Below are 25286 nucleotides of genomic sequence, written 5' to 3'. Positions count from 1 at the left end.
TTTGATGCTGCAGGCGGGCTTTCTCTAGTTGCAGCGAGCAGGGGCTACTCTTCATTGCGGTGCTCAGGCTTCTCATTGCAGTGGCTTCTCTTGTAGTGGAGCACGGGCTCTAGGCACGTGGGCTTCAGTAGTTGTGGCGCACAGGCTTAGTTGCTCTGCATCAAGTGGGGTCTTCCCAGTCCAGGGCTCGAACCCATGTCCCCTGCATTGGCAGGTGGATTCTTAACCACTGCACCACGAGGGAAATCCCGCTCTTCTCTCTTTCTTTATTTTTTAAAAATTACTTTAAACTTTTTTTATTTTTAATAATTTTTTTATTTTTTATTTTAATAAGTTTATTTATTTTTTTTCTTTCTTTCTTTCTTTTTTTCTCCCTTTTCTTCTGAGCCATGTGGCTGATAGGGTCTTCCTGCTCTGGCCGGGTGTCAGGCCTGTGCCTCTGAGGCGGGAGAGTCAAGTTCAGGACACTGGTCCACCAGAGACCTCCCGGCTCCACATAATATCAAACAGCAAAAGCTCTCCTAGAGATCTCCATTTCAACGCTAAGACCCAGATCCACTCAACGACCAGCAAGCTACAGTGCTGGACACCCTATGCAAAACAACTAGCAAGACAGGACCACAACCCCACCCATCACCAGAGGCTGCCTAAAATCATGAAAAGGTCACAGACACCCCAAGACACACGACCGGATGTGGTTCTGCCCACCAGAAAAATAAGATCCAGCCTCATCCACCAGAACACAGGCACAAGACCCTCCACCAGGAGGCCTACAAAACCCACTGAACCAACCTTAGCCACTGGGGGCAGACACCAAAAACAAAGAGAACTATGAATCTGCAGCCTGCAAAAGGAGACCCCAAACACAGTAAGTTAAGAAAAATGGGAAGACAGAGAAACACACAGCAGGTGAAGGAGCAAGGTAAAAACCCATCAGACCAAACAAATGAAGAGGAAATAGGCAGTCTACCTGAAAAAGAATTCAGAGGAATGATAGTAAACATGATCCAAAATCTTGGAAATAGAAAGGAGAAAATACAAGAAACGTTTAACAAGGGTCTAAAAGAACTAAAGAGCAAACAAACAATGATGAACAACACAATAAATGAAATTAAAAATTCTCTAGGGCTTCCCTGGTGGCGCACTGGTTGAGAGTCCGCCTGCCGATGTGGGGGACACGGGTTCGTGCCCTGGTCCGGGAAGATCCCACATGCCACAGAGCAGCTGGGCCCGTGAGCCATGGCCGCTAAGCCTGCACATCCGGAGCCTGTGCTCCGCAACGAGAGAGGCCACAACAGTGAGAGGTCCGCGTACCGAAAAAAAAAAAAAAAAAATTGTCTAGAAGGAATCAATAGCAGAATAACTGAGGGAGAGGAATGGATAAGTGACCTGGAAGATAATATAGGGGAAATAACTACCACAGAGCAGAATAAAGAAAAAAGAACGAAAAGAATTGAGGACAGGCTCAGAGACCTCTGGGACAACATTAAATGCACCAACATTCGAATTACAGGGGTCCAAGAAGAAGAAGAGAAAAAGAAAGGGATTGAGAAAATATTTGAATAGATTACAGTTGAAGACTTCCCTAATATGGGAAAGGAAGTAGTCAATCAAGTCCAGGAAGCGCAGAGAGTCCCATACAGGATAAATCCAAGGAGAAACACGCTGAGGCACACATATTAATCAAACTATCAAAAATTAAACACAAAGAAAAAATATTAAAAGAGGCAAGAGAAAAACAACAAATCACATACAAGGGAATCCCCCACAAGGTTAACAGCTGATCTTTCAGCAGAAACTCTGCAAGTCAGAAGGGAGTGGCAGGACATATTTAAAGTGATGAAAGAGAAAAAACTTCAACTAAGATTACTCTACCCAGCAAGGATCTCATTCAGATTCAACAGAGAAATTAAAACCTTTACAGACAAGCAAAAGCTAAGAGAATTCAGCACCACTAAACCAGCTTTACAACAAATGCTAAAGGAACTTCTCTAGGCAGGAAACACAAGAGAAGGAAAAGACCTACAATAACAAACCCAAAACAATTAAGAAAATGGTATATAGGAACATACATATCGATATTACCTTAAATGTAAATGGATTAAATGCTCCCACAAAAGACATAGACTGGCTGAATGGATACAAAAACAAGACCTGTATATATGCTGTCTACAAGAGACCCACTTCAGACGTAGGGACACATACAGACTGAAAGCAAGGGGATGGAAAAAGATATTCCATGTAAATGGAAATCAAAAGAAAGCTGGAGGAGCAATTCTCATATCAGACAAAGACTATTACAAGAGACAAAGAAGGACACTGCATAATGATCAAGGGATCAATCCAAGAAGAAGATATAACAATTGTAAATATTTATGTACCCAACATAGGAGCACCTCAATACATAAGGAAAATGCTAACAGCCATAAAAGGGGAAATGGACAGTAACACAATCATAGTAGGGGATTTTAACACCCACTTTCACCAATGGACACATCATTCAAAATGAAAATAAATAAGGAAACACAAGGTTTAAATGATACATTAAACAAGATGGACTTAACTGATATTTATAGGACATTCCATCCAAAAACAACAGAACACACTTTCTTCTCAAGTGCTCATGGAACATGCTCCAGCATAGATCATATCTTGGGTCACAAATCAAGCCTTGGTAAATGTAAGAAAATTGAAATCGTATCAAGTATCTTTTCTGACCACAATGCTATGAGACTAGATATCAATTACAGGAAAAAATATGTAAAAAATACAAACACATGGAGGCTAAACAATACACTAATTAATAACCAAGAGGTCACTGAAGAAATCAAAGAGGACATCAAAAAATACCTAGAAACAAATGACAATGAACACACAATGACCCAAGACTTATGGGATGCATCAAAAGCAGTTATAAGAGGGAAGTTTATGGCAATACAATCCTACCTCAAGAAACAAGAAAAATCTCAGATAAACAACCTAACCTTACACCTAAAGCAATTAGAGAAAGAAGAACAAAAAACCCCCAAAGTTAGCAGAAGGAAAGAAATCATAAATATCAGATCAGAAATAAATGAAAAAGAAATAAAGGAAAAAACAGCAAAGATCAATAAACATAAAAGCTGGTTCTTTGAGAAGATAAACAAAATTGATAAACCATTAGCCAGACTCATCAAGAAAATAAGGGAAAAGACACAAATCAACAGAATTAGAAATGAAAAAGGAGACGTAACAACTGAAACTGCAGAAATACAAAAGATCATGAGAGATTACTACAAGCAACTCTATGCCAATAAAATGGACAACCTGTTAGAAATGGACAAATTCTTAGAAAAGCAAAACCTTCCAACACTGAACCAGGAAGAAATAGAAAATATAAGCAGACAAATGACAAGCACTGAAATAGAAATGGTGATTAAAAATCTTCTAACATACAAAAGCCCAGGACCAGATGGCTTCACAGGCGAATTCTATGAAACATTTAGAAAAAAGCTAACATCCATCATTCTCAAACTCTTCCAAAATATAGCAGAGGGAAGAACACTCCTAATCTCATTCTACAAGGCCACCATCATCCTGATACCCAAACCAGACAACAATGTCACAAAGAAAGAAAACTACAGGCCAATATCACTGATGAACATAGATGCAAAAATCCTCAATAAAATACTAGCAAACAGATCCAGCAGCACACTTAAAGGATCATACACCATGATCATGTGGGGGTTATCCCAGGAATGCAAGGATTCTTCAATATACACAAATTAATCAATGTGATACACCATATTAACAAACTGGAGGAGAAAAACTATATGCTCATCTCAATAGATGCAGAAAAACCTTTTAAGAAAATTCAACACCCATTTATGATAAAATCTCTCCAGCAAGTAGGCATAGAGGGAACTTACCTCAACATAATAAAGGCCATATATGACAAACCCACAGCCAACATCATTCTCAGTGGTGAAAAACTGAAACCATTTCCACTAAGATCAGGAACAAGATAAGGTTGTCCACTCTCACCACTATTATTCAACATAGTTTTGGAAGCTTTAGCTACAGCAATCAGAGAAGAAAAAGAAATAAGAGGAATCCAAATCGGAAAAGAAGAAGTAACGCCGTCACACTTTGCAGATGACATGATACTATACATAGAGAATCCTAAAGATGCTACCAGAAAACTATGAGAGCTAATCAATGAATTTGGTAAAGTAGCAGAATACAAAATTAATGCACAGAAAACTCTTGCATTCCTATACACTAATGATGAAGAATCTGAAACAGAAATTAAGGTAACACTCTCATTTACCATTGCAACAAAAAGAATAAAATACCTAGGAATAAACCTACCTAAGGAGACAAAAGACCTGTATGCAGAAAACTGTAAGACACTGATGAAATAAAGTTGGTACAAACAGATGGAGAGATATACCATGTTCTTGGATTGGAAGAATCAACATCGTGAAAATGTCTATACTACCAAAGCAATCTACAGATTCAGTGTAATCCCTATCAAACTTCCAATGGCATTTTCCACAGTACTAGAACAAAAATTTTCACAATTTGCATGGAAACACAAAAGACCCCGAATAGCCAAAGCAATATTGAGAAAGAAAAATGGAACTGGAGCAATTAGGCTCCTGGACTTCAAATTATACTACAAAGCTACAGTAATCAGGACAGTATGGTACTGGCACAAAAACAGAAATATAGATCAATGGAACAGGATAGAAAGCCCAGAGATAAACGCATGCATATATGGTCACCTTATCTTTGATAAAGGAGGCAAGAATATACAATGGAGAAAAGACATCCTCTTCAATAAGTGGTGCTGGGAAAACTGGACAGCTACATGTAAAGGAATGAAATTAGAACACTCCCTAACACCATACACAAAAATAAACTCAAAATGGAGTACAGACCTAAATGTAAGGTCAGACAGTATAAAATTCTTAGAGGAGAACATAGGCAGAACACTCTACGACATAAATCACAGCAAGATCCTTTATGACCCACCTACTAGAGAAATGGAAATAAAAACAAAAATAAACAAATAGGACCTAATGAAACTTAAAAGCTTTTGCACAGCAAACAAAACCATAAACAAGACGAAAAGACATCCCTCAGAATGGGAGAAAATATTTATAAATGAAGCAACTGACAAAGGATTAATTTCCAAAATTTACAAGCAGCTCATGCAGCTCAATATCAAAAAAACAAACAATAAATATCAGAAAAACAAGCAATCCAATTCAAAAATGGTCAGAAGACCTAAGTAGACATTTCTCCAAAGAAGATATACAGATTGCCAACAAACACATGAAAAGATGCTGAACATCACTAATCATTCGAGAAATGCAAATCAAAACTACAATGAGATATCACCTCACACAAGTCAGAATGGCCATCATCATAAAATTTACAAACAGTAAGTGCTGGAGAGGGTGTGGAGAAAAGGGAACCCTCTTGCACTGTTGGTGGGAATGTAAATTGATACAGCCACTATGGAGAACAGTACGGAGGTTCCTCAAAAAACTAATAATAGAACTACCATACGACCCAGCAATCCCACTACTGGTCATATACCCTGAGAAAACCATAATTCAAAGAGAGTAGGCTTCCCTGGTGGTGCAGTGGTTGAGCGTCCGCCTGCCGATGCAGGGGACACGGGTTCGTGCCCAGGTCTGGGAAGATCTCACATGCCGCGGAGCGGCTGGGCCAGTGAGCCATGGTTGCTGAGCCTGCGCACCCGGAGCCTGTGCTCTGCAATGGGAGAGGCCACAACAGTGAGAGGCCCGCGTATCACACACACACAAAAAAAGTCATGTACCACAATGTTCACTGCAGCTCTATTTACAATAGCCAGGATATGGAAGCAACCTAAGTGTACATCAACAGTTGAATGGATAAAGAAGATGTGGCACATATATACAATGGAATATTACTCAGCCATAAAAAGAAACGAAATTGAGTTATTTGTAGTGAGGTGGATGGATCTAAAGTCTGTCATAAGAGTTAAGGAAGTCAGAAAGAGAAAATCAAATACTGTATGCTAACACATATATATGGAATCTAAACAAAACAGAACAAAAAAGGTTCTGAAGAACCTAGAGGCAGGACAGGAATAAAGACGCAGACATAGAGAATGGACTTGAGGACATGGGGAGGGGAAAGGGTAAGCTGGGACGAAGTGAGAGAGTGGCTTGGACATATATATACCACCAAATGTAAAATAGATAGCTAGTGGGAAGCAGCTGCATAGCACAGGGAGATCAATTCAATACTCTGTGACGACGTAGAGGGCTGGGATAGGGAGGGTGGGAGGGAGATGCAAGAGGGAAGAGATATAGGGATATATGTATATGTATAGCTGATTCACTTTGTTATAAAGCAGAAAGTAATGCACCACTGTAAAATAATTATACTCCAATAAAGATGTTAAAAAAAATAATAAAATAAAATAATCGACACACGTCTGCCTTTCTGTCTTCACACAAAGGATGGTCACTCTCATTAACATCGTCTTCAAATAAAAAGGGCAACAATAGGAGGTACAATCAAGGTCCCAGCAGGAAACAGATGGCATACTCAAATTAGAGTAATTCACGGAGGGCTTAATGGAGGGACTGTTTACAAAGGTGTGGGCAGGGTATAGGGAAAACACAGCGATAGTATGATGCTCTATGCCTAGTAAACAGTGGGGCGGTGACTGGCCCTAGGCCTGAAGGCGTCAGTTACAAGAGCCAGAAAGGACAGAATCATGTGGAAATGTCTGTGTTGACTTACTTAGTTTAAAAACTGAAGTAATGTTAACTTACAATATTGTCTTAGAATATTATATTAGTTTCAGATATATAAAGAGTGATTCAATATTTTTATAGATTACATACCATACCAAGTTATTATAAAATGTTAACTATATTCCCCGTGCTGTACATTACATCCCTGTGATGTACTTATTTTATAATGGGTAGTCTTCACCTCTTAAGGCCCTTCACCTGTTTTTCCCACCCCCACCCCTTTCTCCTCTGGTAACCACTAGTTATCTGTGAGTCTGTTTGTGTTTTGTTATATTTTTTCATTTGTTTTGTTTTTTAGATGCCACATACAGTGAACACATATAGTACTTGTCTTTGTCTGACTTACTTCACTAAGCATAATACTCTCCAGGTCCACTCATGCTGTCACAAATGGCGAGATTTCATTCTTTTTTTACTGCTGAGTAATATTCCATTGTGTGTGTATATGTATATGTATATATAAAACATCTTCTTTATCTATTCATCTATCTATGGGCATTTAGGTTGCTTCCACATCTTGGCTATTGTAAATAACGCTGTGAACACTGGGGTGCCTATATCTTTTTGAATTAGTGTGTTGACTTGCTTTTGATAGAGGGGTGTACCCAGCCCTGTGTGACCCTGAGGAATAAACACCCTGATGTCACTCAACTCTCTGCCCTGATCTCTTGCTGTGACTGCCTTGGTAGAACCCAACTAGAAGCCAGAGAATGGTATAGCCATACAAGTCACTCTCACAGGGCAGAGAGCAGGAGAGAAAGGGGGTTAGGTGAAGAGTGAACATGGAGAGATGCATGGAAGATAGCTGGCAAAGAAGAAAGACCAGAGCTCAGTGTGGATGTGCCAGTAAGAGACATCTATGAGACCTCAAGACAAGGGGCCAGGGAGGCAGGGCATCTACGACTGCAGTTCAGGCCAAGGCCTGAGCTGGAGACACACACTTAGGACTCAGCACATAGATGCTTTTTAAAGCCACGGCGCTGAAGGCAATCATGAGGGGGGTGTGGAGGGAGGTGAGATCCGTGGGCAGAGACCTAAGTCTGTCCTAGCAAAGAAGCTGTAGGGAAAGGAAAGCTCAAGGGTTGTAGAACCTGGAGGGCAGGTGAGCAGAGTGAGCACTGGAGGGAGAGAGGAACCGAGGGCCAGCATCACAGGAGGCTCATGGGTTGACTTGGAGGAAACATGAGACATGGTGTCATTGGTGACCTTGCTGCGTTGTGGTGGAGACTGAGGGCCCAGGGCTTGACTGCAGAGCTTGGCAGAGGGAATGGGAGCAGGGGATGGAGAGTATGAGTGTGAGCAACTTTTTTGAGGAGTTTGTGCTGCAAAGAGGGGGAAAGAAATGGGAGGGAGCAGCAGCAGGAGAAGTGGAGTCAAGAACAGGCTTTTTAAACAGAGAGATAACATTAGGTTTGTATTCTGATGAGAATAATCCAGAAGAAAGAGCAAAAACGATGGTGGAGGAGAGAGAGGGGACTATGGCAACAAGATGCTCCCAGGCCCCCCGTGTTAGGGCAGCTGCCACTCAGTTCCGGCCAATTGCAGCCAGATCTCTGGTTTCTCTAAGAGAAGTCAGCAATTGACTTTAAAAATCAAACAAACAAACATGAAGTTTCCTGATATTTAAATGATGACAACTAATTAAAAAATTTTTTTTAATTCTCTGAAGCCCAAACAAAACTCATCTGCAGGCTGCCAGTTGGCAACCTCTCCTATACAGCAAAGCTTTCTCTCTTCCACGGTTACCAGGTGTGGCCTCCTGATTTAGGGACCTTTGAAGGACACTGGCTGTATGATCTCTAGATTCTTTCAACTTGTAAGGACCCATGCGGTGGTGCTTGGCCAGGGTGGGGTTAATGATACAGTCACTGTCCCCTTCGTAAAGGGCAGCGGAACTGAGGTTGCCAGTGCGGGCTGCACATCCTATACTTAAGTCCTCATAGTAAATGCTTATGCTTCACATATGCCCTTTACCTCCTCCTACCTCCTGCTCACTAAGGAAACTTACTATTATCTGCAGGCCAATGCAAATAAAGGTCACCAAGAGACACTTTCCAGCCAAACACTGAATGCTGGCATGCGGTAGAAGGGCTGATTGTTTGCAGGTTCCCAGCTTATAAAAGAAATGCCAATCAAAGGGGGCCTCTGCCTGGTCTGAAACTCACAAGGAGCCCTAGCTGTGAGCGATGGCCCCAAGCAGGACAGCGCTTGGACTTCCAAGGATGCCCAGCACCTGCACAGAAAAACTGCAGAGTCTGGAGAGTCGACGGTCCTTCACTGACCCAGGGAGGGCATGGGGCCTGCCAGGCAGGGAGGAAGTAGAGCTGACATAGTCATACAACTGCCTTCTTCCAGAAGCAAGAGTGAGGAAAGCCACCTTGGGTGGGCTGCTGCGATTTTATACTCACAAAACTGGTCTTCAGAATAGGGTTAAAATCGTAGACCTCTCCAATTTTCACCATGTGAATGCAAGCATTAAAAATGCTTCTCTGGTCACAGTGCTGGTTTCCCCTAGTGGTGCCTGGCTCTGCCTGGAAGCATAATATCAGCCCCCGAAAAGCTGTATTTTAAATGAGTTCCTCCTATTTAAGAATGAGTCACTAAAGCTTCAATTGGAACAGAAACAGCTTTCATCTCTGAAACATTCTGCTCTCAGTCACCTTTTGGTTCAGTCCTATGGAGAGCAAGACAGGAAAAATGTTCCAAGTATCCTGTCACACTGTGAAGCTATAAAGCATACCTGTTTTCCCCTCCATCCTGCTGAAACCTGCCCAGGGAGAATAAAGAGGGCTTGAGGAGAATAGAGAGTCCTCCATCAAAAGCACTTCTAAATATCTTCACCAGGAAGGTTAAAATGATTCTCCCTGCTCCCAGGGAGAAGGAAACTGGGGAAAAATTGATCAAGAGCTCCTTGGTAGGGCAGGATTCTGGAAAACAGCAAAACCAAACAACCATGGACAACATTTAAAACAAAATGAGATAACAAAGTATCCCCATGAACCCCAAAATATAAATGGGTGGAGACAAACCAACACTAGTAAGACCTGCATAGTAGCCCATCTGTGCAGGAGGAAGAAGAGGGAAGCAATGGGGCTTCTGACTTATGGACCCAAGAACAGAAAAACCACAGTATAGTCTATAGGTATCACTGGAAAATATGGAGGACGAATTTGAGAACAGCAGCTAAAACTGGGAGGTTTTACCTTCACTAATAGCAAGTGAGTGCAAGGGGCCTGAAGTAAGAAGGACAGAAGGGGCCCCTGTGAAATCAGGGCTCCCTTCTAAGACGGGACCCATACTAGGGAGGAGCTGCTGGGAGGGCAATCAAAATTGAGCAGAATAGGGACAACAGAGACAAAGGAAAGAGAAAGTTCAGACCAAAGTAGGGGAGGGAAACAGAGCCAAGAAAGCTGAGAGAACAAGCTGCTACATACTTGAACACTGCACAAAATCAACAAAAGAGGGGCTCTATGAAGTAAGAAACACTTTGCTGAGCCCCCGCCTCATTCTAAAGTTGAGAAAAACTAATTTCACTAAAAATGAGCTATAGAAAAATATCAAGGTAGATACCATACAAATTATCATAAGGAAAAAGAAAATAATGAACTCAATAGCATCCCACAGGCAAAGCAAGCAAGCCAGAAAGACATGTCCACAATATATTGATAGAACAAAATTGTAACCTAATACTTTACAATGAGTTCAAAGACATTAAGAAGATGATAGAAGACTTGAAAAAAAAATCAAAGTTAGAAAAACTCAGAAATGAGGTGAGAGAACTCACACAAATTAGAAACAAAAGAGAAAATCATTTCAGAAATGAAGAGTAAACTAGAAGGAATATAAGAGCAAATACACAATCACGCCCTAAGAGAAACAAAATGTGCTAAGGAGAAACATTTTAAAAAGCAAAAAGAATCTGGATGATGCCAGATTGTGGGAAACTCTGAAGAGTTCAACAGAAAATGAGAAATATTAAAGATATACAAGGGGTATTGAATGTATAGGTAAGAGTCCCTGCAGAAGAGAAGCCAGATTCAAAGAACAAATACTAAAAACTATAACTCAAGAAAAAAAAATCTCCTAAAATAAAAAAATATATATTTGAAATACATATGGAAAAAAAAAACCACTATGTACCTGAGAATATCAACCCCAAATGATCAACCCAATATGAGGCCGTATCTGGAAGGGGAGGGAATGAACAGGAAGTGAAAATTGTTTGGGCACCTAGAAAAAATAATACGTGAATTATAAGGGAAAGAAAATGAAATTGGCATTAGTTTTTTTTTTTTCCCCACAGCAATGCTTTTTCCCAGAAGGAAGTAGAGTAAGATAGTCAAAGAAAGAAAGTATGAATCAAGGATTTAATATCCAGCAAAACTCATTTTCAAATATAAAGGGCACAGACAAACTTAGCAACATGCAAGGACTCAGGGAATACTATTCCTAAGACCCTTTCCTGAGAATGAGCTTCGGACAACCAAGATGGCTAGCACGGCACTGATATAAGGACTGACGGTGGACATTACATATAGTATATTTTACCTGTGGAACAAATACTATGTGAGGGTTAAGAAACACTGTAGACAAAGTGCAACTATGAAAAAATGGGGGAAAGTAGATGCAAAATATATGCATAGATGTATATATGTATCTACAGACACATACCTTTCCTAGCTGTGTTCACTGAAAAGGCCTAGACACAAAGACTGAGCATCCCTAGCACTAGATATGGTTTTAAAATGTAATTCCTCACTAAAAGAACCTTGGGCTCATTAGAGAAATGGTAAATTCCAGGTATAATGTGATGATTTGATATAGATGTGATAATTTGAGTTTCAGTAATAATAAATGCAATGTATTTAAGCAAATAATTATGTTTAAATCCATAAGTTCTTAAATGATCTCTTAAAAAATGAATTGGTCAACTTTGAGGTATGACAGGGGACTAATTCATGAGAATTAGTAAATGAAGGGAAAGAAACACACATTTATCTTTCTTTCCCTACATGAACTATACCATTGATTAATCAATAATGAAGAATCTCTTTATAAATGTATTCCAACTAATAAATGGAAAGAAAGGATAGAATTAAAATAGCATCATTTTGCAAATCTAATGAGTTAAAGGATGTACACATTAAGCATCAAAGTTGTTCCTATCGTTAAAAGAGAGACAACCAGATATCACGTGCCTTCTATGATCTTACCAAATACCACCTAAAATCTTGCCAAAGTGAGTCTGATCCAGGGTCTGGATCCAGTTGCCAATTTACAGGAAATACAGAGGACATGGGAACATGTTGCACTGCACCAAGAGACTGCAATCAGCACAATCCAGATTTGGGGAAACTCTAAAGATCAAATGGCCTGGATTCTTCCACACAGATTTTAAGGAAAAGAAAGGGACAGAGAGGAAATCTATAAGTTAAAAGAGACTTAAAGACACACTGAATTTTTTAAATAAGCAAGACTAAACTATAGTGCTAAAGATGCACATATGCAGGAGAACACTAAAAAATGCAGCGAAGTGATTATAATAAAGTCAGGATATGGTTACTTTTGTGGGGAAGGTGGGACTTCTGGGTGGGTGTTTTAGTCAGGGTTCTTCAGAAAACAGAACCAACAAGATATTTATAGATACATACATACAAATCTATCTATCTATCTATCTATCTATCTATCTATCTATCTATAGATTGATAACAGGAATTGACTCACGTGATTGTGGAGGCCGAGAAGTCCCACGATCTGCCATCTGCAAGCTGGAGAACAGAAAAGCCAGTGGTGTAATCCAGCGTGAGTCTGAAGGCCTGAGAATCTGGGGACTGATGGTATAAGTCCTAGTCTGAGTCCCAAAGCCTAAGAATCAGGAGCTCCAACGTCTGAGGGCAGGAGAAGATGGATGTCTCAGCTTAAGCAGAGAGCAAAGTTGTCCTTCCTCTGCCTTTTTGTTCTATTCAGGCTCTGAATGGACTGGATGATGCCAGATTGGGGGAAACTCTAAAGGTCATATGGCCTGGAATACATAAATTTGAAGGAAAAGAAAGGGATAGAAAGGCAATCTGTAAGTTGAAAAAGACTTAAAGACACATCAGATTTTTAAAATGAGCATTGGTAAGGGCAATCTTCTTCAATCAGTCTATTGATTCAAATACTAATTTCTTTCAGAGGCACCCTCCTCACAGACACACTCAGAAATACATCATGTTTTACCAGCTATCTGGACATCCCTTAGCCCAGTCAGGGTGACACATAAAATTAACCATCACAGTGGGTGACAAAGTCCTATTTATTGACTTGACAAGAATGTTCACCTCAGAATAACTGTCATACAATTGTTTTATGTTGTTTTCTGTATCTTTGTTTTATAATAATAATATCATATTATTATAATAATAGCCCACCTGAAAGGGCTCTCCACCCTCTGTGGGTGGGAGAAGAGCCTGATGTGAGGTTAGGAGATGGGAGGAATTCCTCTACAATGTTGGGGAAGCAAGCAGGAAGCAAGGTGGTCCTTCCCAGTAGGCTGATGAACCACCAGCACATTCTTGGATTCTCCTTACTGCGTGGGAAATATCACTGGACCCTCCTCGAGAGAACTATTAATTAATAATACTGGATAATTATTTTTAAGTCAGCAGATATGCAAAAAGTACTTTAACTCAGACAGGTTAGGAAAGCTCAAACTAATTTCACAGACACCTTTTGAAATAGGTTGTAAGTGCATGAGGATTGGAAAGGGGGTGCATGACTTTCTGGAAAAAGCGAACCTTGTTCTAGCCCTCACTGTCAAATGCTGTTTCATCTAGAGCTGCGGTCAATTCAATTGAGTGTACTACTGTGCTACGGTTATCTAATTCTTGGTGATTTAAAGACTTTTAAAATCTGTAAAATGGAAACATTTCATCCAATTAAAAAGAAAATTTCCCATTGCAAAAAAGCTTATTAGCCACTAGAATAAATGACTAAAGGAAGTTTTGCTATCTCTTTCCCATGACAGCTCACAGAGCCGTCTGCTCAGAGTCCCCTAGGTGCAGGCACACGTGGAGACAGATCTGACAGATGTCTCTTTGGTGTCTCCCAAGGAGATTATGACTGCACTGTCACTGCCCAGGTGTGGTGGCCATCACAGGAAGGCAGAAGAGCATGGCGGCTGGAACACAGACGTGTGTCAGAAAGATTTAAGTTCAAATCCTGGCCTTGGTCACTTACTAGCTCTGTGACATGGGGCAAATTAATTAACCTTTCCAAATGTTTGTTTCCTCATCTATAGAATGAGGGTAGTGATCACAACTATTTCATTAAGTTGTGTGAGAAATGAATGTAATGATGGCTGTAAAGGGCAAAATACCTGACACACACAAGAACTCACTAAGTGTGAGCTATTCTATCTTTATTACTATTAACGTCAAGGTCATCACCAGAAGGATAGCCTATTAAGGAAGAAAATACTTTAGACCAGTGGTTCTCAAAGTGTAGCCCCCAAACCAGCATCATCTGCATCACTTGGGGACTTCTTAGAAACGCAAACCACCCCCCTCCCTCCAACTCCAGACCTACTGAATCAGAACCTCTGGGGTAGGGCCCAGCAATGTGTGTTTTAACAAACCCTCCAGTGATTCCAGGCAAGCTAGAGTTTGAAAACCATTGATCTCATTCCATCGTCTGTTGAAGCCTCCTGTAAACTTTTGCAGCCAGAGAATTTGAAATTTTCAGGAAGGCTGCTGAAATTTTCAGGAAGGCTGCTAAAATTTTGTTTTATTGACCGAGAACAATCAACTTGAAATCTAGCCTTGATTCTATCAGCCAGTGATGCTGAAGAGAGAATCCCTGCCTGAAGTCCCACTAGCTTTGTAAGTACACTGAAAGCAAGATTGTGGATTGTCATCTATGTGTTCCCCAGCATCTCACATGCTGTCTGACAGGCTGTAGACACTCGATAAATATTCATTGCCTGAACAATGAATGAAGAGTTAGGAGAAAGACTGAAGATGATTATAGCATTCCACCAGCAGATAAATGCAAATCTAAGGTAATCTAACTTAGGATTTTGCTTTAAAATACTTGCTTTCTAGAACTCAGGGGACAATCATTTGCTTGGCTTAGTCAGCAATGTAAGCATATCTTATTAAAATGTACGACTTCCAACTGAAATTTGAAAAAAGGATCAACAGTGATTTTAAAACCTTTTAAATAACTAAATTCCCACTGAAACTGAATTTGGGGCAGTACTCAGTTAGCCCTTGGATTAAAGAGACAACCAGAAGAAAACAAATGGACAAAAAAGGATTTTAGCTCTTGTTTTAAATGCAATTCTGGGGCTAGACCCTGAAAACAAAGAGAGGGAAATTACTTTCTCCCTCTGTGTATGTATATACATATATATATATATATATATATATATATATATATATATATATTTTAATAGAAGTATAAATGATCCTTTATACCCTGAAGCAAGATAAAAATCCAGATTAATAAAGGAAAATAAAAAGACTATACTGAATATAATTTATTAAGGCAGGAAATTATAAAAATTTTGTTTAAGAAGGTTTCAATAATTCCAAATTTCAATTAATCTGCCTATCTCATTAAACTAATGTATTTAGAAAGCAGCAGTCATTATCTAGTTGAAGCACCACACCTTCATATAGAAAAATATCTTTTCCTTTAAGAATTAGTACATAAAACTAACAAGTGAAATTCTGGGAGGCACAGGAAAATTAAACGCAGTTTGGCACCCATACACACCTGGTGACTCTACAGAAAAATATTAAAGTAATAAAAAAGTGCCAGCAGCAGTAATGCCAGGATCATCCATATTTATTTTGCTTCTTGTATTTGACCATCTATCAGTGTGAAGAGCCCTCAGTAAAAATGAATGGTTTTATCAATATTCTCAGCAAAACATATTTGGTTTCATCATTGTAAGATCTACTGCCACCAACCTTGAAAGTTTGGTCTCCTGGCCCAGGGACACTACCTCTCTTGCAGATCAGTATAATCTGATGAAAAGCATATATTATCTAGAGCAGCTCTATACATTAGAGAAAAAGAAAAAAGAAAACTGGGTGACTGACAGCAGTTCCTTGGTGGCACTTGATGAAATAATGCAGCATTAGCTAATGAATTAATAGGGATATTGGACCTATCATTTTTTACTTTGGGATTAGAAGTAATGGAAGACCCTCGGGCACTAAAGAAGCAACATCCATTCATTTGTAAGTAGGTTGAGAAAGATAAGAGACATCCCAAAGAGCTTAATTTACTCTCAAGGAGAACTTACCGACTCATACATTCATCCATTCAGTCATTCATTTAGTTCTCTGTAATTCTGTACTTGGGTGCGCCTTTAGATTTACTTTAGTATTTAAAAAGTAGGACAATTAACTTGTCCATTTTTCTCTGCATTCTATTGACTCTTTTTGGTGACTGCAAACTTTTCAAGGATTCCTTCTTGTGAGACATTTAGAAACCTCTCTAATCTTTCTGAAATTAATAAAAATAGTTTAAAAAGATTCCTGTTTTAAAAGTTGACAATGTTCCCTCCCTTTATTTTTCCACTTAAAAAGGTCACTTATACCCTACAGCAGTGGTTGTTCACAACTGTGATAATGGAAGAAAAACTCAATACTCCTTAAAGAGTCATATGTCTGCTGAATCTTTGCACAGTTAGGGAGAATATAAATTTCTAATATTGAACTTAAGGAATTTGGGAGCTGAAGAATACAAACGGTACCTAAGAAAGAAAAAAATGCTCCAACCTCCACCTGTGTGTAATGACTCCCAAAGCTCTATCTGAAGCCCAGTCTCCTTTCTGAGCTCCAGGCTGGACACAGAGCTGACTTCCTGACACTATCATTCTGATGGTAAAGAGGTCTGCAAGGTCTTCTCACCCACATACACACACCCGCACACACACACCCACACCCCCACACACACACATTTGCCATCATGAATTCATGAAATGGCCTTTTTTTTTTTTCTTCGGTACGCGGGCCTCTCACTGTTGTGGCCTCTCCCGTTGCGGAGCACAGGCTCCGGATGCTCAGGCTCAGCGGCCATGGCTGATGGGCCCAACCACTCCACGGCATGTGGGATCTTCCCGGACCAGGGCACGAACCCGTGTCCCCTGCATCGGCAGGCGGACTCTCAACCACTGAAATGGCCTTTTAAGAGTGGGCCTTTATACGGGAAATGAGCCGGCTTCTCCATCTAGAGATAGACTCAGGAGATTGTATCAGCAAATGTTTTCTTCCATGCCTGTTTCTGATGCCAACCAATGTTGCAAATAGCAGATGACAATTCTGATCCTCCCAGATGCTAGCAGTGCAGTTAGGAGCTGTCCTCACTACATTCTCCGCTTGCTGGCTAGCATTTGAAGGAGCAATTTTATTACGTGCTTAGATTAACTGATGACTATACATGCAGAGGTCTTTTTGAGAAACCTTACTTAATAGTTCTGCAGAAGCTATGCATTTGACCCAAAGAATAAAATGGGTAGTCAGTAACTACAGAGGTGTATTCCAATACTTCACTATTGGCTCACTAGCACCTGAGTCTCTTCATTAGGGATGAACCTCAGACCACCAACTGCTGGGCAAAGATGACGAGAGATTACAGGACAAAATCTGAGAGACGGCTGTCACTGCCACAAGCTGGGACCTATCTCTGATGTGTGTATGTAATTCCTGCTGTAACAGGGTCTTTTCAGTTACACATAATAAATCCCCTCATTTAAATGACTGGGATTAGGTGATCAGTACTGTTCCTTTCGCTTTATCAACCTATAAGATGAAATGTGAACTCATGTAGCCTCGAGGGAAGGGATTAAGTCAGGCTGTATGATCAAGGCCTAATAAAAACCCCTCAAGATGTTACAATGGTTACACATGCTCCAAAGGCACCTGAGACTTAACATGGCCAAAACCAGTTATCATCCTCCTCCTAAAATACCCTGTTCCTCTTCCTACTGCCTTCTTTCCATGACTGGTGCCATCTGCCCGACCACATCTAGACACCATGTCCTACCATTTCTAAATCCTATTTGATTTATCACCCTGAGTTTTTGGGTCAGATATAGTAGTTGAAAGTGGACATTTAGCAGGTGAGGCAAGTTGAAAGATGGAATGGACCACCGTGAGGAGGCCGGGGAAGTCAGGAGGAGGTGGTAATGCTCTCTGTCCTTCAAAGAGTCCTAGGTAGTGAGCTAACTATTTCGGGCCTATATGGGTGGAGCATGTGTGTCTGGAGGAGATCCAAACTGCATGTCCCCCTCCACAGAGACCCTCTGTACTGACATACTTTTTTTCAATGGCTTCTTGGTACACTGGTACACCAGAAGCTGTCAGGAAGTCCCCTTGGAGACTGACAATTGCTGCAAGTATTGGCTGGCTGCTGAGAGACTAGTAGTGAGAACTACAGGATGTCATGTTCCATGTGGCGCCACCAAAGTCCTGAGAGACTCTGCAGTTCTGGTTACTGTGCTGTCTAGCGGAGCCCCAGGTATAGGAATTGAATGCAGGCCTCTCCAGCCACTGCCACCTCCTTCCTCCCTGAATACAGCAGCCACCAGAACACGTGACCGTGAGAAGTGTGAAGGTCAAAGCCAGCACGTTGAGTTCAAACTAAGCCACTGGTTAAAGAGACAAGCTGGAAAACGAGAGTTAGAGAATGGAGATGTGGGGCAGGGAGTCAAAGCACCAGGAAAGTCAAAAGTGAGAAGAGGCAGAGTTGCTCTGGATGAATTCTGAGAACAAAGTGTGAATGCCTGTTGGGATCTTTACCTGCTCCCAGTATTCTGTTACTGGGCAAGCCAAGACCGTTCAGATGGTTCAGACACGGAGCAGAGCAGCAAGGTGAGGTGGTTCATGCTCAAAATCCACGATTCCACTGGGTTGTAACAGGTAAGCTCATCTGCAGAGGAAGAGAGACTGGGATAGGTAAGAGATTCCCCAGAACTGTAGATGTCTGAAATAGCCTCTGTGGGAATGGAAAGGGGGTTGACCAGGGACACACAAGCAGCACCCAGCAACCCCGGGGACCCCGTTGAAGCTGGAAACCACACATTTATTGTAGCAGCCTTACACTTGAGTGTGTGGTTTCCTATAGTGCTGCTGAGCAGTTTCAGGAGGAGAGGGAGCCAACTGCAGAAGTGATAAAAGCTTTGCCATGAACAAAGTAGGGTACAGTGGTTATACAAGATAAGGGAGTGAGGGAGAAGCAAATGAACATTTACTGTGTAGGTCTAGATTGGAGAAGAAAAGAAGGTGTGAGGGTTATTTCTGTTTCAACTTGGCTGAGCCACGGTGCCCGTTTATTTGGTCAAATATTTCTGTGAGGGTGTTTTCAGATGAGATTAACATTTAAATCAGTAAACTTTAAGTAAAGCAGATTGTCCTACATAATGTGGGTGGGCCTTAGCCAATCAGTTGAAGGCCTTAATAGAACAAAAGACTGACCTCCCCCAAGCAAGAAGGAATTCTGCCAATACACAGCCTTTGGACTTGAACTGCAACATCAGAGTTTTCCATGGGTTTCCAGCCTACCAGCCCACCCTACAGATTTTGGACTTGCCAGCCTCCATCATCATGTGAGCCAAGTTCAGTAAAGGTAACAGAATGTGGGAAGAGGAAGAATGGTAAATTACTAAATTCACAGTGAGGGGAGTTTCAGAGTTCAGATGCAGAGCAGATCTGAATGAGAACAAAGTCAGGAGAGTGGAGGCAGAGAATGAGGTGCAGGTGCGTCTGTGGGCTGTCTGCCCACATGCACGCTGAGGCAGTGCACTCAATGAGTGTGGGAGAATGGAGAGAGAAGACTGCGAGCCGGGGTGCCAGCAGACAGGGAGGGCTGCCTGCTCACATTCCAATGGCTCCTTATCACCTCTAGGGAATGGCAGGAAGCCCTTCATGACCTGGCCCTTCGCCCCTTGCTGGCTCACCTCTGCTCAGCCCCAGGCCAGCCCAGCCTCAGCCACCCTGACTTTCTCATCTGTGGTGTGGAAGACTAAACTCTCAGTCTTCAAGCCTTTGCACATTCCATTCTTCTTGCCCTTCTTGGAAGGGCAATCCACTCCTCGCCCTCCCCTCACCCCATTCATACTGGCAGCTTCAAATGAAATCAAAAAGAATTCTCACCTTGACAAGCACGCCTAATAAACTCAAGATCATCTGGGCAACAGTCTCTTAAAAGGTCAGGAAAATTTCTTCCTATACTCAGTAATTAGCTGTACCTTGAATGAAACAAACTGCACTTTTCTGTGGAACTGCAAGTTCCACAAATCCTTTAAAAACTTTCAGGCTGGGGCTTCCCTGGTGGCGCAGTGGTTGAGAGTCCACCTGCCGATGCAGAGAACAAGGGTTCGTGCCCCAGTCTGGGAAGATCCCACATGCCGCAGAGCAGCTGGGCCCGTGAGCCATGGCCGCTGAGCCTGCACATCCGGAGCCTGTGCTCCGCAACGGGAGAGGCCACAACAGTGAGAGGCCCACGTACCGCAAAAAAAAAAAAACAAAACAAAGAAACTTTCAGGCTGATCAATCCAAATCACATCCCAGGATTTGAGCTTTCAAGATTTATTGATAATTCAGGTAGCATCAGAGAACTGTATTAATTACTTGCAAAGATGATAACAGGTGGCAACAGATGGACTCACCTCTAAGCTCTTCATTATCTGCAGGCCCTTGCCCATTGCCAGATTTCAAATCTCAATGTTTAGTGCAGAGACATGCTTTCTGCCTGATTTCTTTTCCTATTCTTGATTTCCCCCCTTACAGCCTCTCTTGAACTTAGTACTTCATCCAAAAAGTGGTAAATAAAACATGAGCCTGGTTTTAACTTTTAAAGCATAAAGTAGTTTAATAAATAGAAGAGTGGATGATGTTAATCAATTACACTTGATTCTTGGCTTTCCAACTGATACCTGGATCAGAGACTCTGGCAGTAAACTTTAAGGAACCAGGAGCTCTGATTTCTTTCTTTGGTCTGAGAAAAATTCACCCCTTTGGCTCATTTTCTTCCCTCCATAAAGACTGTATGATGGTGGGGAGAGACCTTAGGGGACTGGAATAACTCTATTCCAAGTGGCCACCTTTGCACGTTTGCTCATCTTCCCAAACCATTGTCTTCAAGTTCTCCCTAGTAATACCGACAACAGCATCATTACAGAGTCACACTGATGAGCAGAGTTGTCCACGGGTGACCCTTCTTTTTACATTAAGCAAGCTGAAGCTCTTAGTGGCAGACACAAAATATGATTCCTTGCTCTCTTAAACTAAATGCTCTCCTTCTTTAATAAACTCCTCATTCACTGTGAAATTGAAAACATAGCCTTTTCCTGATGACCAGATGGCCTAGCACACTTAATCAATTCAAGCACTCCACACTTCCTCCCCACTACCCTCCACAGTGGGGAATCAAGAGGCAAACTCCTTATTCCTCCCAGATGCCTACCTCTCTCGAGGGCTTCCCCCAATCTTTATTCTTTAAAAAGAGCAATGGAGTTGGGAGAAAGCAAATATTTCCTTAAAGCTCTAAAATAAATCTTTCAGAGGAGGGTAATAGTAAATGAATAAAAGAAATGAGTCAAAATTATACCTTGACTAATATTTAATTCAACAAGAATGTCATGGTTATTCTAATTTATCTGGTATAGTTGTTTCAATTACAATTTCCCTTCAAATTCATATCTAGTATTCCAGACAGTAAAGCAAAGAAATTCTGATGGGTAATGTAGGGCAATGTGAGTAGAATCTTACCTCCATCAGTTGATATCCACTTAATACTATGGACTGTTCCAGCTAATAAAAGCTTATCATGATTCCTGAGTTTCTTTGGGTTTATTTTTCTTTAACAATCTTACCTAGGCAAATTTATTGAACTTTCCAAACCTATTTCTTCTACCCAAGGAAATGGGTACCTTAGGTTTACCAATATATGAAAAAATAAAGAGAAAGAAATTCATGTTGGTAAGCTACTTTCCTGCGCAGATAAATGGACTACCAAAAGGAATGATTCCCAGTTAGGTCTCTCACATCATCAGGAAATCTACCCTCTCCTTCTTCCTCAAACCAGTTTTGGAGATGGTGACTAACGTTCTTATTTACATGGGAACTGATATCTCCTTCATTTATTGTTTAAAATAGTAGCATGTTAGGGTTGCTATGAATTGTAAAGGAAAATTAGCTTGCAACAAGGAGTTTTATGAACAGAGTTGTGAAGTGAAACCAAAACTGAAGTGGCAGCAGCTATTCTGCATTTGGAAAATATGGTCTCAGAAAATGTACAGGCAAGTCACATACACACTTGTTTCTAAAGGCTCAGGACACTAAAGCATTCCCAAAAGCATGGCAATAAAGCCATCATTCAGAAATAAAAGTGGATTATACAGGTCCCAGCCTAAACACTTAGATGGCATATTTTCCCATCCTTTCAATATGTCATTTTATAAAAAGGCAACTTGACTAAATAGCTCCTGTGTCCTATTCTTTACTAACAGGAGGTGGTTATTATGAATCTTCATTTTTTATATTCATTGTAAAATGTAGTTAATTGGAAGCTTTAGATAAATACGAAAAGCTTGTTTATATGAAAATTCCTCCCTAGAAAGGATAAGAAATCCTCCCGGTTCAACAGAAAACAATTACTCACGAATTCAAGATAGTAAAAACTCTCTCCTCACCATAAAAAGGCATAAACTAATAAAAAGTTTTGATATTTTTGTTTATTGGTGATTTTATGCATACTATTTATAAAAATTGGTTAGTGCAGAGGGAAACTAAATAATGTTAACTGTTTCAAGCAGTAGTCTGAACGCTAATTAAAGAGTAAAGAGATAGACTTAGAACAATGTTTTTTCCCTCCACAAAACATTTTAACTAGAGGGTCATAGGATATTTATCTTAAAACTTTCTAATCAGTAAAAGAAGCATTTCCTTGGTGCAAAAAGGGAGCAAACATCACTCAACATTCCCTATAAATTCTTCAGCAAGGAAAATTGGGCGTAATAGAAAAAAAAGAGCACAGATTCTTGTTCCTAAAATAAACTTTATGCAATCACAGGAAGCACTTAGATCCCTTTTTTTCTTCCTCTTGCAGGAAAATGAAACAATCTCTGGGCCACAGAAAATAACACAAGTTTTAGAAAATCCCTGTGGTGTGAGAGAAAAAAAACTTCAAGTGAATCTCTTCTGAGTCCCATCAATGATGTAAAGGACAACAGATGTTCAAAGACTCAGGTACTTCAACAAGAAGTAATTGATTTGTACTGGTGAGAGTGATGACTCCATCTGAGGTTCAGGAAAACAGGACAGCAGAGAGTCACACACACAACACTACAATCAATATGTCTACACACAACTAGCTCCTGGCTTCATTTTGGCTAAAACAGCAAGTGTAAGAAGAGTAATGATGGCAAGAAGTGCAGAAGAAAAGAAGCATAAGAAGAGGGGAAGAAGAAAAAGTGGATAGGACAATTTTATTTTAGATTGCCAGCAGGTTCCACTAAAAATTAGTAAAAATATGGGCATGCCAATCATGGATGGTGCAATTTGAGAAAAATCAATTCATAACTGTGGGTGCATATGATACATATGCAAAAATTCATATAATGTGATTGGGTAGAAGAAAAAGTTTATAACATTTTCATCAAATTTAATTATAGGTATCAAGAGAGTAATATAATGCTTTCTGCCTTAAAAGTACTTTTTCTTAGAATATCCAGTTAGGAGGGTATTTTTGCCATTGCTACAAAGGGCACATTAGTAGGCAAACATTTGTATAATCCCACCATAGACTTATCAATTAAGTCCTTCTCAGGATGAAAGATCAAAATATAGTTTATACAGAGTAAATCAGGAAGAACTTCAGACTTTATTGAGATTTCTCCCTCTGTGGCTTTAATGTAAAAGGTGATTCCACAAAATCTTCTTAAGACCATCCATTTGGGCTGTGACATTCCATGACCACACCTTGAATTTAACAGGTCATAAATAGGATAATAAAATAAGTTGCATTCAATAGATTAAAAATGTAGTTTCACATGACTTTTTAGACTGTTGGGTTTTGGCAACAGCAACTAAGCAGAATGAACTGCTAAATCATTTACGGTGCCAAAATACACATTTCACTTCCTCGTGCTCTTCCATCACCCTTCTCCAGTCCTGGTTCCCTTAGGGAGCTCTTCCTGTGATGGTTTTCCAGCTGGTCTCCCTATTTTCCCAGATTTTGTTACTGAATTCCTCTCCCTCGTACCCCCAGCCCATCACCACGGCCCTCATTTCCTACATGTGGCTGGATCAACCTTTTAAAAACATAGCTTCCATAAGTCACTTCCAGAGTCAAGAACTTATGAGAGCCAGTTTCTTCGTTACCTGACTGAGATAGCTGACACACGCATGCACAAACACGTATGCATGTATGTTTTAACGCAGGTTGTAGCTTTCCACGTACACTTTTTCTTTTAACAACATAACCCAGGGATCATTCCATTTTAGAACATAGGGAGGTGCTTTATTCTCTTTCAAAAGCTGCATGATACTCCGCTATAGGGATGTTCCACAATTTACTTAACAAGGCTCTGTAGAAGGGAAATGGGTGGTTGATTAAGTAGAAGGAGGAAATACACTTTTTCCTACAAATGATATTTTTAAGGTTACATCATACACACAAAAGAATATGTACAAGTGAATATGTACAAGAAACAAAACAATATCAGTGACTCCACCCATCCTCCCAAGTTAAAAAAAAAACAAAAATTAGTTTACCAACACTGTATTTACCTTTGTGTTCCTTTCATGATGCCTCACTCCCCTCTCACCCTAAAAGTAACTCTTCCCTGATTTTAATGTTTATCATTCCTATGAGTTTCTAAGAAAATTTTATCATATATGTTTATATGGCTAAATCAGAAATTAGTTGGTTTTGCTTGTTTTTGAGCTTTATAAGATGTCTTTGCAAAGGTGTTGCTGAAATAGGATCTCCATACTGTAAATAGTCTTCTGTAACTTGCCATTTTTGCACATTATGTTTCTAAGATTCATCCATTTTTAAAAAGTAGCTGTAGTTCATTCATTATCATTGCTGCAGAATATTCTACTGTGTGACTACACTACAATGAATTTATCCATTCTTCTATTGCCAGACATTTGGGTTATTTGCAGATTTTTGCTACTCCAAACAGTGCTGCTATGAACATGCTTATATGTCTTCTGGTGCACATGTGCAAGAAATCCTCTAGGAAATACCAAGAACAGAGTAGTAGGTTATGTGACTGTAATATTATAACAAAGTGTTCTTCAAAGTGGTTGTTTACCATTTTACCACCAACGTCTAGGATATGTCCCTTCTAATACCTGGTTTATAAGACTTCTTAAATTTTACAATCCAGTGAGTGTAAGTGGCCTCTCATTGGTTTTGATTTGCATTTTCCTCATTACTACTGGGACTGAGCAGCTTCTCTTATGTTTACTGGCCATTCATGTT

General features: G+C 40.3%; 1 long non-coding RNA gene across 1 annotated transcript in view; it reads right to left on the bottom strand.

Moving 5' to 3' along the window:
* LOC308613582 overlaps positions 1–25286 on the bottom strand; it is a 71559-nt gene that overhangs the window by 37747 nt on the left and 8526 nt on the right. The window contains exons 2-3 of the long non-coding RNA XR_014015273.1: positions 18593–18722; positions 12525–12822 (exon numbers count right to left, since the gene is read on the bottom strand). This is a non-coding gene — a long non-coding RNA (uncharacterized lncRNA). The remainder of the gene's footprint in view (positions 1–12524; positions 12823–18592; positions 18723–25286) is intronic.

Source organism: Mesoplodon bidens (assembly GCF_964165515.1).
Source record: "Mesoplodon bidens genome assembly, chromosome: 3".
Taxonomy (NCBI): domain Eukaryota; kingdom Metazoa; phylum Chordata; class Mammalia; order Artiodactyla; family Ziphiidae; genus Mesoplodon; species Mesoplodon bidens.
Note: the sequence above shows the minus strand (reverse complement) of the source record. Positions and strands in the feature narration are given on the sequence as shown.